General features: G+C 39.5%; 1 pseudogene; it reads right to left on the bottom strand.

The window, feature by feature from the left end:
* Positions 1-4884: 4884 nt before the first annotated feature.
* On the bottom strand, positions 4885-15942 carry LOC133386870 (uncharacterized; annotated as a pseudogene).
* Positions 15943-16178: the final 236 nt, after the last annotated feature.

Below are 16178 nucleotides of genomic sequence, written 5' to 3' on the forward strand. Positions count from 1 at the left end.
CAAGCCGGGGGTTGCGCTTAGTGCGGCGACAGGGAAAGCAGCAAGTGATAGCTAGAGCATCTCTCAGAACGTCCTTCGCCTCTGGAGGCTGAGGACTCGGGCGTCTGTCGCGTCGGCTGGAGCGTCAGAAGAAGCCAATCGCACGTACCACCGACGTACGCGCACAGTCCCAGGAGGATTCCCCTTCATAGTGAAACTACATACTGTACGTAGCTCCCTTTCTCATACGATTGCAAAGGATGCAGCCACAAGAAGATTACTGTGGAAACGGTTAATCAATTAATATGGAACTATTTAAATGGTCACTTCCTTTTACACATAAGCAGCCACAGGCTCTTCCTTGGGCACACAGATGGTGGCTATTATGTGGTTAGCATGAATTAGAATGAAGAGATACAGCAATTACCAATTTCGATGACCATATGGCAGTATATGACAGATTCATTCTTGGAGGAACTGTATGATGAAGAACCAGAAATTTTAGAATGTCAGGAGAAAGCTGCTCTTAAAATACTTGGAAGAAACAAATCACCGGGAACAGATGGCATACCAAAAGAGTTGCTACAAGCTACTGAGACTGAATCTGACCAAAGTTTGACAAAAAATTGTCAACAAATATAGAAAACTAAACAATGGCCCAGAGACTGGAAGCGTTCAATATGCATCCCAGTTCCAAAGAAAGGGGATCCCAGGGAATGCAGTAATTATCGAACTATTGTCTTAATATCTCATGCAAGTAAAGTAATGCTCAAGATTCTCCAGCAAAGGCTCTTACCATATATAGAGTGAGAAATGCCAGATGTCCAAGCTGGATTTAGAAAAATGGAAGAGGCACCAGAGATCATATCGCAAACATACATAGGATAATGGAACAGACCAAGTAATTTCAGAAGAAATAACCCTGTGTTTTATAGATTACAGCAAAGCCTTTGATTGTGTAGATCATGAAAAACTATGGAATGCTTTAAAAGAAATGGGGGTGACACAGCATCTGATTGTCCTGATGTGCAACCTATACTCTGGACAAGAGGCTACTATAAGGACAGAATATGGAAAAGCCAATTGGTTCCCCATCAGAAAGGGTGTGAGACAGGGATGTTATTTTATCACCCTATTTGTTTAATCTATATGCAGAACATATCATACGGAAAGCAGGATTGGACCAATATGAAGGTGGTGTGAAAACTGGAGGGAGATATATCAGTAATTCAAGATAGGCAGATGATACCATACTCTTAGCAGAAACCAGTAATGATTTGAAACAAATGGTGATGAAAGTTAAAGAGGAAAGCACAAAAGCAGGACTACAGCTAAACGTCAAGAAGACTAAAGTAATGACAACAGAAGATTTATGTAACTTTAGACAACAAGGACATTGAACTTGTCAAGGATTATCAATACCATGGCAAAGTCATTAACAAAAATGGGGACAATAGTCAAGAAAACAGAAGGCTAGGATTGGCGAGGACAGCTACGAGAGAACTAGAAAAGGTCCTTGAATGCAAAGATGTATCACTGAACACCAAAGTCAGGATCATTCAGACCATGGTATTCCCGATCTCTATGTATGGATGTGAAAGGTGGACAGTGAAAAAAGCGAATAAGAGAAAAATCAACTCATTTGAAATGTGGTGTTGGAGGAGAGCTTTGCGCATACCATGGACTGCGAAAAAGACAAATAATTGGGTGTTAGAACAAATTTAACCAGAACTATCACTGGAAGCTAAAATGATGAAACTTCGGTTATCATACTTTGAACACGTAATGAGAAGACACGATTCACTAGAAAAGACAATAATGCTGGGAAAAACAGAAGGGAGTAGAAAAAGAGGAAGGCCAAACAAGCGATGGATTGATTCCATCAAGGAAGTCACAGACTTGAACTTACAAGATCTGAACAGGGTGGTTCATGACAGATGCTATTGGAGGTCTCTGATTCATAGGGTCGTCATAAGTCGTAATCCACTTGAAGGCACATAACAACATGGCAGTATTTATTCCCATATGAGCTAAGTGGAATCCTTGTAGCTGTATCGTTCTGAAACATTTAGCCCAGGGCCCTTCCAGGGTGGTGTTTTGTTTCACAGGTGTACTCTACAACATGTCATTGATGCAATAATACTGCATTAACACTGGATTTACACGGGACTGTTCACACACCATTCCACATTATTAGTTGTTCTGTGATGGTTCCCCAAAGTTACCACATTATCGCTGCCTAGAGGGACACTTCCACTATAGTACAACAAAAGTGGGACAAAAAAGCTCCCAGAACATGTATGGTATAAAAAAATATATGATTTTAGTAGAAAGTTATGGGACATGCCCCAATTCAAGCACTACATCTGCCCCAAATTTTTTCAGATGCAAACAGTTTTGAAAGTGGGATAGTATAGAACCATCCTGCTATCATAAGCACAAATAATCATGAATGCCCAATAAAAAAGGCATCTGGAGGAGTCCTCACATTAATATTTCCTTCCCTGTATGAACTATGTTCAGATGATGGCTCATACAAAGGAAACTGTCTCTGAAAGGAACGTTCCAGAGCAATGGTTCCCAATCTTTTCCCCCCATGGACCACTTGAAAATTGTTGGGCGTCTTGGTGGACTATGATTTTTCTGCCTGTTTTTAACAATTGTAATGCACTGTGCTAGATACTGGATAATTTTTATAGACATCACATGGACCACCTGAATGAAGTTCACATACCACTGTTGGGGAACCCCTGCACAGGCAGAAGTCCTTATGCTAAAAGGTGCTATTCAATTAAATAATTGTGCTAGCACAAGGATTAGCACTAGCACAACAGAATTTATCCCCTCCTTGCCCCATGCATGCCCCACACCATTCCCAAATCTGCTCCAGAGGTTTTGGGGGGGGAACCTAGAACAGATTTAGGGTGCATGCGAGGGGAGAGGGGGATAATGTTCTGTTGCTTAAAGAGAAATCCTTGAGCTGATGGAACCAGCGACTTAGCGGTACATTAAATACAACCCTATGAATCTAGGGATGCTGGAAATACAATTAAATTGTTTGAAAACTATTAACATCTTTCCCTAGTTCACCAGCAAACTGAGTGACTGGTGGGAATATATGCACATTCAATCAAGGCTAGTGGAAACAAAGCTGCAAGGATTGTGGGGAATGTCTGTGTTGGGAAGTGGAGGGTATTAAAACCATCAACTGTTCATTATGTGAACTGACACTGACCCATCAATTTCTGTGGGACCTGTTTCTGAGTACAGTAGTATGTTAGAAGAATGTCTTTTGGACAATGAACTATGTCTTAGCTGGAACACTAGAGGCAGCATCAGCATGGACATTGAAATCACCCAGGACTACCATTCTGGGCTCCTCCAATACCAAAGCCAAGATGGCCTCCACCAGCTCAGTCAGAGAAGCTGCTGGGCAGCAACCCTAGTTTACTGTTTCCTTGGCCCGACACCAAGCTCCACAACAGAGTGGTTTCCTGGTGATAGAGGTGGAAGTTCTGTAGACCACAGAAGCCCTCCCCCCTGTCACTGCAGCCTGTGCTGGTGTTGCACTGAATATCCAGGTGGGCAAAGCTGGGTCAGATCAACTCCTCCCAGGTCACTCACCCAGATATCGGTAATGCACACCAAATCAGCCCCCTCATCCATGATCAAATCATGGATGAGTGTGGTCTTATTGTGTACCGATCTGGCATTAAACAACAGCACACACAGGCCAGTGGGCACAGCAGATGAGCAATGAGGAACCCGTCCATGGAGAAACAAGCTGTAGATAGCCTTGTCCTCATCTTCTATGGTAGTTTACCACCTCGGTTAAGGTGTTGAACTATGACTTGGGAGACCAGAGTTCAAACCCCACACAGCCATGAAGCTCACTGGATCACTGGGCCAGTCACTGCCTCTCGCCTCAGAGGAAGGCAATGGTAAACCCCCTCTGAATACTGCTTACCATGAAAACCCTAGTCATAGGGTCACCATAAGTCAGAATCGACTTGAAGGCAGTCCATTTCATTTTCACCCATGATAACTGAAATTGGGGTGGCATCACCCATGTCCCTCCTAAGATTCCTCATAAACATGTGAAATGGACACAAGAGCCCACCAGCAAAACCTACCTAAACCAGTTGTCCCAGTAGGCCTTTGAGAGTTGTGGGCAGGGCCAGAGGCAAAAGGGAGTGGAGCAATGAATGCAACTTTTACCTTTGTATAATAGGCTCATTCCAGCCATGCAAACATTTGCAGTCTTTACACACAGACACACACACCTCCATACTTCATCCAGGCAAGCAAGAAGCATTATCAGCTGACACATTCGAGCCATGAAAAAGCACCCAAGGAGGGCACAGACCAGAGCTGGTGGGTGTGTCATTGGGAGGGGCATGTCCTAAGAAGAGGCCCCTAAACATGTGGTTCCCCATCCCTAATTTGGGGCTTAAAAGGCCAAATCTTTGAATTATGTCTGAAAGCAACCTAGTAGCAAGGGAAACTCTTTCAGTACTGGCATAATATGGAGTATGCACCCATGGATTCACCAGGCATCTTTTATTACCTTGTTTATTAGCCCTCAGTTTCCCATCTGGGGAATAGTACTGGAATGCCAACACAGCATCACATTTTGTGACATTGCAGTAAAACATATGGCACACAACATCCTAAGAACCATTTGCTGCTTCAAAGGCCTTGATACTCTTCTTGAAAACCACTATATTGTTGATAATAAATAATGTTTTACAGAGGTATCTCCCTCACTGATTGCAATCTGTATGGACTACATCATGGCAGCAGATCTGCGCAAAGTGGTTCTTGTACAGATTTATTAGCCGTGCTGGAAGCACTTCGTACAACAACAGTCATTTCAGAAGATGATGCCACTTCTTTTTGTTATCACTACTCCTCTCAAGTGTCATCTGGTTTCTTCATGCTCTGATCCCTATGGGGTTCAGAGGCATCAAATTCTGCCGTTGGTATGCTTATAACTGGAGAGTGGATGGACATAATGTGTTGCTCTTCTGAACGTGTAGCCACTTTTCCTGATTTATGGGGCCCAAGGCTATTATTGACTTCTGCCTGAAAACCCTTTAGTGATACTAATGACAGTGGTCTGTTTGACCTCTCATTGCCATCTAGGATTAGAGACTGAAGGTGCTGGGGTGAGAATTCCATACCACCTGCCCTGTTTTCATCCAGGAAAGGTTTCTTGTCCAGAGCATCCTGGTGATGCACTTCAGAGTTGTTCCTTTCAGTTGGTTTGATTTTAGCACAATTGTGTATTGGGCAGGAATTGTGAGTTGAATGGGTAGAGTTATGGCGGCCAAAGAATTCACCTCCTGATACTGGAATTGGAATTGGCTTTGAGATGGGTATGTAGTCCACATAAATCACTCTACCTTTCTTATGGCCTTCTTCAACTGAAGTTAATGCCTTTTCAAAAAAATCTGGAAGTTGGGACTTTATTCCTGAAATCAGACTTCTAGATGAAACATTAGGGTAAATGCCACGCCTAGGATTTTCTCCATATACTGTAGGGATATCTTTTTGACGCTGAGGCTTGTTCTGAGAAATGTTCCTTTCAGTTACTATGTGCCTGCTGATAGTTTTAGTGACATTTCCACTCATCTTCTGAATAAACGATGTCTCTTTCTGAGAATGTGCAGGGATATCACATGATGCTCTCTTCACAGATAAAATCTGAATGGCTATGCATTTTGGTTTCCCAGACAATGTTGTTTTTTTCTTCCTCTTTGCAGTCATATTGGGAAGAGAATGTTTCTTACCTCCAATGATCGCAATGGATTCATTATAGTTATTTTGTAGAACTGGGTTTAGGTGCATGCATACTTCGCCCCTCTTATTCAAATCATAAAATGCTTTATCTCCATAAATGGAAAGCCATTTATTCAAGACAAACTTATTCACATACCCTTCATTGTGACAGAAGATGGGAAATGATTCACTTGCTTTCTAGAGAGAGGATGAGATAAATGTTAAAAACGTTCACACCGTGACACAACTCTGTTAGAAATTCATACATGTGCAAAAGGAACTTGCATTGACACCTAAACTTGGAACTTCCATTTAAATTACCAGGATTATCATCTATTTCTTAAACTCTTATAAACATAGGAAGAAGCTGCCTTATATTAAATCAGGCAGTTGGTCCCTCAAGCCCAGTATTGTTTATGCTGACTGGCAAAGACTCTCCACAAGGTTCTAAGCCCTGCCTAGAGATGCCAGGGATTACATCTGGGACTTTCTGTGTACTTGTGCCCTGCCACTGAGCTATGGCCTCCTCAGGGGTAGGGCACACACTGTGCTTGCCTTGGGTTTAAATCCTGATACCTCCAGGTAGGGGTGGGAAAGACAGCACTGCCTGAAACCCTGGAGAACCACTATCAGTCACTGTAGACAATATCGAGCTAGATGGACCAATGGTCTGAAATACTGAGTTATATGAAGGCAGTTTCCTATGTTCTAAAAGGTTGGATTTCTGCATTACCCATTCTTGAAGGAGCTCAGATTGGCATTTGAGTCTCAGCAACCCTGTGAGATAGGTTAAGCTGCCAGATAATTATTTGCCTAAAGCAGAGCTTGGAAAAGTTCCTTTTTTGAACTACAACTCCCATCAGCCCCAGCCAGCATGGCCACTGGATTGGGCTGATGGGAGTTGTAGTTCAAAAAAGGAACTTTTCCAAGCTCTGGCCTAAAGCCATACACAGCTTTATAGCTAAGCAGGAAATTTGCTTGAACTCAGATCCCACAAGCTCGGCATTCTTAGCCACTGTATCACACTAGCTCTATTTCAGATTTTGTTGATGTAGTAGAATATCTATCTGCTTTGAAAACAGATGTAAATCATGGGGGGGTGAGAATAGTCCTTTATAAGTAAAGTCTTCTGACTTGTTGACAGTTCTACTTAATTATCCTGGGAGCTGGCAAAAAAATCTGCCAACGTGCATATTCAGGCTTAAGGACTAGCTTTCATAACATATTTTTTTCAATAAAAAATATCTTGCTCTCAGCCTGGCTAAACAAATGGCCCATCCATACCTCCTTTTAATCTGTGACCTAATCCCCTTGGTGTGTCCATTAATTAGCCAGCATCCATATGACATCCCCCACCATTTTGGACTTTCTCTAGAGAAATCCGCACTTCCCGTACCCTGCTATAAACCTATTATTATTTCTGTCCTGATTATTAACTGCTCTAACCTCTGTAGTGAGGATGTCTTTCCCTGCTTTTTTAAATTATAGATGGATGACTGGGTTAGATCCCCACCCTTTGTCCACGCCTTCTCCTCCTTTCTTACAGTTCATTCCTGCTTCTGATACTGAACTTCCTCCTTTGGGCTTCTGTGGCTGTATTGCATTGCTTTTTTAAAAAAACAAACAAACTACTATTTTGCAATCAAACTTAAAATAAAATGTTTAATGAATAATATTTCCACTGAAAAGCTATTTTGCGATATTACACAAACAATTCATTGAAAACACAGAATGCCCTTCCGTATTAGCAAATTTTAAGTATAATGTACTATGTTATATGTAAGAGCCCAGACAAGGGTATTTTATTTTTTAGACGTTTCAATAAAGTTTGTTAATAACAAATAATAATAATTTGCGCCTTCTGCTGTTGAAGGAATTTCTATGTCTATTTAATTACAAACCTGCACATGCACATTAATTTTAAAAAAGATACATTTTTGTGCTCTTCCAGAAAAGTGTGTGAAAAGCAAACTACCATTATGGACCAATCACCATAAAAGGGTGGACATAGGGGTGTGACAGAATGCAAAAGCAAATTAGACGGGAGGGGGGAAAGGCCACACATATGGATACTTGAAAATCAGTTTTTAACAAATAAATCCAACCACATACAGGACATGGTATAGATCTCGAGGCCACCTACCAACCGAATATGGAAAATGGTTTTTGAGGTTAGGTATGGATGGGCCCCAAGTTCCCAACAGCAAACTAACATATTGGCTAATATCCAATTCGTACTCAGAGCAGACCCAGCTGAAATCCATGGCCACTGATGTCAGTGGGTCTACCCCAAGTATGACTGGCATTGGCTATCACCCATTGCATCTTGTATTCTAAACTCTCAATAGTATTTAAATCAGAGCTTGGAAAAGTTACTTTTTTAAACTACAACTCTCATCAGCCCAGTCCAGTGGCCATGCTGGCTGGGGCTGATGGGAGTTATAGTTCAAAAAAGTAACTTTTCCAAGCTCTGATTTAAACTCAGAATCTAAAAATTCCATCATTGTGTGTGCTGGTGTTTAATGGGCTGCTGGCTACAACAAAGTCAATCACCAAAGCTGGTCTCTTATTTCCTTGATGAACCCCTGTTGTTAATTAGAATCTACCTCTTCTGCTATGTTGCTTGCACTGTTTCTTTATTTCCAGCTAAATGACAATTGCTTCTCTCATGTTCTACTACATCACGCCCCCAAATCCCCCTTTCTATGGCTTATAGCTAAGGTCACAGATCCCAAATTACTAACTGCATTTGTTAATTAGCTTGTCAATGCCAGGACATTTGTGTTGTCATCAGCAGTGCTTTCTGAATGGTAATGGCTACACTGAAATGCAGTTATGTATGGAATTAATGTTCATTCAAAAACAAGTAGGAGAAGGGCCATAGTTCAGTGGTAGAGCATCTGCCTTGCATATAGAAGGTCCCAGGTTCAATTGCCAGGTAAGGCTGAGAATGTTCCCTGCCTGAAACCCTGGACAGCTGCTGCCAGTCAGTGTGGACATTACTGAACAAGATGAACCTATAGTCTGACTCGGTATAAGGCAGCTTATTCATTTATTCTATTTATTTATTAAATTTATATCCTGCCCTTCCTCCGAGAAGGAGCCCAGGGCGCAAACAAAAACACTAAAAGTACTCTGAAACATATTAAAAACAAAAGTCTTTAAAACTTATTAAAACAAAACATCTTTACAAACATATTAAAACAAAACATATTTTAAAAATATTTAAAATAACAGCTTTAAAAACATCTTAAAAAGCAATTCCAACACAGACGCAGACTGGGATAAGGTCTCTACTTAAAAGGCTTGTTGAAACAGGAAGATCCTCAGTAGGCACTGAAAAGATAACAAGAGATACTAGTGCCTGTCTAGGGGAGGGAATTCCAAAGTGTTGGTGCTACAGCACTAAAGGTCTGCTTCCTATGTTGTACGGAACGGACCTCCTGATAAGATGGTATCTGCAGGAGGCCCTCACCTGCAGAGCGCAGTGACTGACTGGATATATAAGGGGTAAGACGGTCTTTCAGGTATTCTGGTCCCAAGCTGTATACAGCTTTGTACACCAAAAACCAGAACCTTGAACTAAGCCCAGTAGCTAATAGGCAGCCAGTGCAATTCTTTCAGCAGCAGTGTGACATGTTGGTGATACTCCTCCCCAGTGAACAGTTGGAATGCTGCATTTTGTACCAGCTGCAGCTTCCAAACCAACCTCAAGGGCAGCCCCACACAGAGCACATTACAGTAGTCCAGCCTGGAAGTTACAAGTGCATGGACAAGAGTGGTCAGGCTATCCTGATCCAGAAACTGGGTATATAAGGAGTAAGCTTCCTATGTTCCAAACATTTCAGCCTCTTGGGATACTGTGCTGCTGACCCAACAGTTGCCATTTGCCACCAGAAGATTTTCAAAGGGAGACCCCACTGTGAAATAGCCAAATTAGAACTAATATTAAAGTTTGGTTCTATTAATTTATGTTTGAACTGACAATAGGATTCCTGTCCCTCTGCAAGTGTTAATTACCTGTTAATTAGCAATAACAAAGCCATTGTGTTTTCTCCAATTACTGCTGTTGTGAACTGTGCAGACATTTCAGCTCTCAGTGAATTTTAGACTGTGCTTTTTGCATTATGTTACCATTTAACTTCAACTTCTACATTGTTTTTTCCTTTTTATACTTGTGTATATGCACTTGCGGATTGTTCTTCATAGATCTAAAAAAGTAGGTTCTAGTCTGGAAACATTTAATAAATATGTTAGTCTTTTAATAAATGAGTTAAGTCTTTAAAGAGCCATAAAACTCATTGTCATCAGCATTTGTTGAGCAGCATGCTGATTAGTTGCTATCAGATGGAGAATGGGATACTCTTAAGGTAACAACTTACACTAGACTATAGAATCTTTTTTCAAAAGTCATTAAAGAGATGGAAGGGAAAAGATGAAGATATTACCACTGGATTGAGACATTTTGGTTTTGGCCTGCCAGCTCTGATTACTTTGGCATTTGGTTTTTCTATTTCATCCTCAATGCACAGAGGTATAAAGATCTTCTCTTTCAATAGTGCATCCTTAGAGGGGGTAAAACGCTTCTTAATCCTTTCTCCCTCATTAGTTAAATAATCTTTGAGAAGAGTGTCTCTGCATTAAAACAACAATGTGAGCAATAAGCTGGCAACCAGCAATTTAAATAAACAATATTACCAGTAAGTACTTTCAATCTTAACACAAGTAACATATTCAGATAATGCCTTTTGCCAGATTACTGGCCTGGTATCCTCCAAAGCTAGCTACCACCATCATCAGCACCACAAACAGCAGCAAGCAGCAACATGCTATTTTAAAGGTTCAAGTACTTTGCACATGTTAAGCTCAGTCATTCTTACAACCCTCTAAGGTAGATCAGTGTTATCATCCTCAAAATGTCCCTTATATTTAATCTGTGTACATGGAGTGAGACCCACAGAATCTGATAGGAAATGCTATTTTTAAAATACACCCAATAATGTAAATAAAGATATATTTTTCTGAAGGTATTGCTAATGGGCACCTTTGAAAATGATGGGCTGCATTTAGTGGAAAAGAATCCCGTAGTTAGCTATGTGCAGTGTAAAGAAGCCCTTCCTTGTTGTCTGTCCTGAATCTCTCACAATTCAATTTGTGGATGACCCTGGGTTCTAGTACTATAAGAGTGGGAGAAAGCTTCTCTCTATCCACTTTCTCCACACTATGAATAATTTTATATCATGTTCCCCATTTTACTTGCCTTTTTTTCTAAGGCTAGCTACAAAGCCGCAAATTTTGACCTATAATCTCTCAATATATTCTGCTTACGTTACAACCTGCATCAAAAGCCACATAAAAAGATATATTAAAGATACTCCTGTGTGATCTTGATGTCAAACCAATTTTTAAAAAACATTTCCTGTAAACCTCATAGAAGGGAGGGGCAAGTGTACTGGGCTTTCATATGCCCAGTGAATTCCCCATTCACAGGCAAGCTGAGACACTTTGATAGGATCTGAACAAATCTGATATACTGTATGCTAGTAGAATGTAAAAGTGAGATTACTGAAGTTTTATTTTGCAAGTAGGTCTGTTATGTTTTGTTACAAGTTTTATTATTTTGTAACAGGTTTTACTTTCTGGCATTCAAAAGAGAGGAAAAAAGAATTCTGAGCCTAATCTCCACATGATTGAACAAAGTTTATTCTACAGAGATTTCATGGACTGTGGACTATAAAACAAAAACATGTAAAAACTCACAATTGTTAGAATTGGAGAAGGAAGATAAGGGAACTAAAGCTTTATTGAAAAGTGCTCTATATTTATTATGTGTTGGAACCATAAGATACAGGATAAAATAAAACCATATGATTTATTAGTTTTTTTTAGGAAATATTATTTAAATGTATATTGAAATTAGGATATCATATCAGAACAAATTAAACCAGAACTGTCAGGAGAAGCTAAAATGATGAAACTGAGGTTATCATACTTTGGTTCACTAGAAAATACAATAATGCTGGGAAAAACAGAAGGGAGTAGAAAAAGAGGAAGACCAAACAAGAGATGGATTGATTCCATAAAGGAAGCCACAGACCTGAACATATAAGATCTGAACAGGGTGGTTCATGACAGATGCTATTGGAGATCACTGATTCATAGTGTCTCCATTAGTCGTAGTTGACTTGAAGGCGCATAACAACAAACAATCAAAATTTTATTTTTGTTTAATGTTATATGTTTTTGTTGAGTTTGTATTTTATGTGTCTCACTAGTAATAAACAAAAGAGGACCACTAGCTCTAATACAGATGGATAAATACAGATACACACACACACATATTTTGATAATGACTTATTTGTACCTTATTTTTAATGGCAAGACAGGAGGAGGGGGTGGTGATAAGAGAAATATAAAATGGCTACACCCACAAATGAAGGCCCTCATCAAATCACAGTGCAACCCTGTTCCCCCACTTTATATAATCTTCTATTTCTGAAGTTCTGAGGGAGCCAACTATAATGTAGCCGAAACTGTACCACCCATGCACCAAAGCAGAAGATATGGGCAGGCTTGGGGGAATCTCAAGGTAGGCACAAGTACAAAAAATCTGTAGGGGAGAAAAATTCTTAAGGGGATAAAAACCCTAGAACAGCACCATAAGAAGTCAATAGAATGTAATGTTGAGTGACTGAGAATAGAAATGGACAACTGGGTAAGAGGAAGGAATAGAATGAAGTGTGTGGAAAAGAATGGGGGAAGGAAGAGATACAGATAATCATCTCATGGTCTGGATAGGTCAGTTTGTAGTTCACAGTAAGAAAGTACTTTAAAATGACTCTAGGGAGAGCTGCCCAAGATTTGGATGTACCTGGGACTGAGCACATTTGCATGCACACACACACACACACACACACACACACACACACACAGGCAGTGTCAAAGCTAGTCATGACGGCAATATTATCTCCACTGTTGGAGGCAGTATGCCTCTGAATACCAGTTATTGGGAATCACAAATGGGGGAGTACTGTTGCATTCAGGTCCTGCTTGCAGGCTTCCTATAGACATCTGATTGGCCCCTATGAGAATATACATCCACATCTGCACCCATTTTGGCTGGTATGAGAGGCATTGGGCCAGGCCCCATAGCTGATTCTTTTAATCATGATTTTCCTTACCCCACTGAAGCTCAATTAAAATCATTATACTGGGAACAGAAGCCATCTCTCTATTTTTGTGATGTCCTTCAGAGACAGACCAGCTTTGCAAACCAGACTGGTACATCACTATTCCCCATTCCTTATCTTGAACCATGCACCTGTGTCTCCTTTTACAAAAAGAAAACCTTCAATTTTCAATCAACCCGCATTTACAGATTACAAGTTGTATTCACAGCAAATGCTGTTTTTAACATTGCTACATTTACTATGACATGTGAATCTGACACATTTTCATATTATTATAACCTAGGTTTTGATAATAAAATAGCAATTGTTTGTATTTGCTGTAGTTCTATTAGAAGTGGCTACAATTATTTTGCTTTGATGATAGCAGAGTATGTCTAATTAAAATTGTTGCAAAAGTTGCAATGTATGTTACATTGCATATGTTGCGTATGTTGGCATATGACTTATCAAAGTCTTTCATACAGTTGGATATTTTGTGGAATGTAGTCTTATTTTTCTTTGAAAATTGAGAAAGTTAGCAATTAAGTTTAGGAATGCATCATAAATTTATTTTCTTCAAAGGAAAAAATTAGTATAAATATTCCTTCCTTTGAGGATTTGCCTCTCTTTTTCTTGAAAGGCTATCTTCTTTGTTTGCATCCTAGACAGCCTTGCTGTTTCAGGTAATTATGATAGGGTTTCTCAGCTCTGCATCAAAAGTTTAGAATTATAATAATAGCAATTGTATTTTATAATGCTTCTATGCGATTGACTAATTTTATTTATTTCCTCTTCTGTAATGTTTGGTTGATTAAGTAAAGAAAATGTATTTACCAAACTTATATGCCTAAAACTCATCCCTGAGCTAAAATAGAGAGGGACTAACTCTCCCTGTTAATGTGGCATCTGTTGCATAGATGGAGCTAAGGTGAAGATTAACTACCAGACCCAGTGTTTGCTACATAGAAACCACACATACAGTTTCACTCTGAACAAAGCAAATTTGCAATAAATGCCGGACTAGATAGGCCTTTGGCCTGATCCAGCATGGCGTTTTCGATATGCTTAAAAGTTCCTGCTCTTTTAAACTCAATTCTAATTTACTGTGATTTTTTTTTTAAATTGCTAATACAAATTCCAAAGCAAATATTGCATATTCTCTGTATTGCAACTTGGTGAAAGGTTTATGACAGCTCTGCAGTGTAGTTCACATTGAATACTGAAGGTCAGGCTCCAAGTGGCTTACAGTGACCCTGCAGTGTTGTCCAACAGTATTAGATTCCCTGCCACAAGTTGGAGGGCTATGCTAAAAAAGAGTCATTTACAGCAGTCTTGCAATGTAGCTAATTGTCAGGCATGATGAGAGTTGTTGTGCAACAACTTCTGGAAGGCCACAGTTTAGCCACCCATGAATTAGATACTATGTTAATGTATTATAGCAGGAAATATAACTGTATGTGCACTATCACTTCCAGTTATGAGTAGTTACCTTCCATTCAGGTCATCTTGTAACAACTGGTAATGTGTACAGAATTGGACTTTGCTCTCTCTCCTCAGGTCCTGATCAGCTTTGTTTCTGGCCTCATCATATATACCTGAAATGACAATGCGTTTTATGTCTCACAAATGCAATGGCATAAACAAGATAAACACTACTTACCCTGTGGATCAAGCTAGTCACAGAGTATCTGCACAGCTGTCCTAAGGTATTGTTACATGTTTTTTCAAGGAAATTATAAGCAGCCAGATTATTTTCATCATAATTATGCATAAGTTGAAATATAACTAGGTCAGTAGGAAATATTGACCTAAAAAAAACTAAAAACAGGTTCTAACAGAGAAGTATGATTATTATGCACTCAGAAGATTAATGAATTTGTTTTAAGAAACACACAAGATATACAGAATATGCAGAAATATATTTATCTGCTCTCCCAGTTTAGGCAAATGCTGCTTGTAAAAGAACCATAGTTAATTTTTCTAGCTTTTGGTGTTGAACTTTAAGACCTGTAACACACAACTACAGTTTCTTCAACAATATCCTGTTTCTCACTGAGATGGTTTTCTCAGATTACTGAGATGTACGTGAGACATTTTGGGCAAAAGTGCTGTGTAATTGCTACTGTGGTTTTTGTTAATCATTTTTATTAATTGTTTTTCTCCAACCTTTTTCCTCTGTGACAGTTGTCAGTCCATCCCGACTACTGGTTCCTGTAGGTGAGCCACTGTGATAATCATCTATGCTGCCCAGGGTTTTGCTTTCCTCCTGGTTGTTGGAAAGCATTTTTGGCACATGTCAAGGCAGTTCTACAAACTTACAGTAACTTAATAAGGCAAGATCACTTTGGGATACCATTAAATGACATATGGCCGCATGAACACAAAAACATATTTGAAAGAAATGAATTGCAAACTCTTCTCTAAACATTTTGAAGGGAGAACTGGGTTATCATGGTCATATGCAAGATTGGCCCACGTCAATTTACATAAGAATTAGTCACATTTCCCCCCATATATAGAATGCTCTCCCCAAGGAGAACAGCTCTTTCCTTTGCAGTCCAAACCATACTACTATTCGGATGCCTGGCAGAACTGGTACATCACACAACAGTGCATCACAGTAAAAACAACCCATGCTGCATAACACTGTCACACCCACACAGATTTCTTGCATCAGTAGTACAGTGTTGCAATACAGTCTAAGTGATTTCTTCTTTAATCCCCTTACCTCATGTAATCAAATATTTGGGCCAAATATGTTTACTCAAAATAAATTTTAATTTTAAAAGGCTCACTTTTCAGCAAACATGGACCAGTTGAACTACACTGTTACATTGTAATAGTGGTAAATCATTATTATGGAATTCCATAAATGAAATTCCATAAATGTTTTTATGGAAACAGCTAGGAAATGCTTAGCAGTGTGATTCACCTCTGATAGCCTTTCCCGTCTTTTCTGAACTTCTGTGGTGGAATGAGCAGATTTAGGCCTTTGGTTTAGCTTAAGGAGCATGAAACCTCCATCTAAAGCCTTCAAGTTTCCTGAAAACCAGAATATAAAAATGGGAATAAATAAAATTGACATAATTTAGATTTTGTCTTCAAAGGGGCAGTATTCAATGACTGATGCACAAGTACCAAGTACACCTCTCTACATATCCTAAATATACATTTTGAATGGTCAGATGGATTGGCAAGACAGTATTATCCATCAGCTTTAAGGTAATTCCATATCCTATATTATTACGA

This window comes from Rhineura floridana, chromosome 6 (genome assembly GCF_030035675.1).
Source record: "Rhineura floridana isolate rRhiFlo1 chromosome 6, rRhiFlo1.hap2, whole genome shotgun sequence".
Taxonomy (NCBI): Eukaryota; Metazoa; Chordata; class Lepidosauria; order Squamata; family Rhineuridae; genus Rhineura; species Rhineura floridana.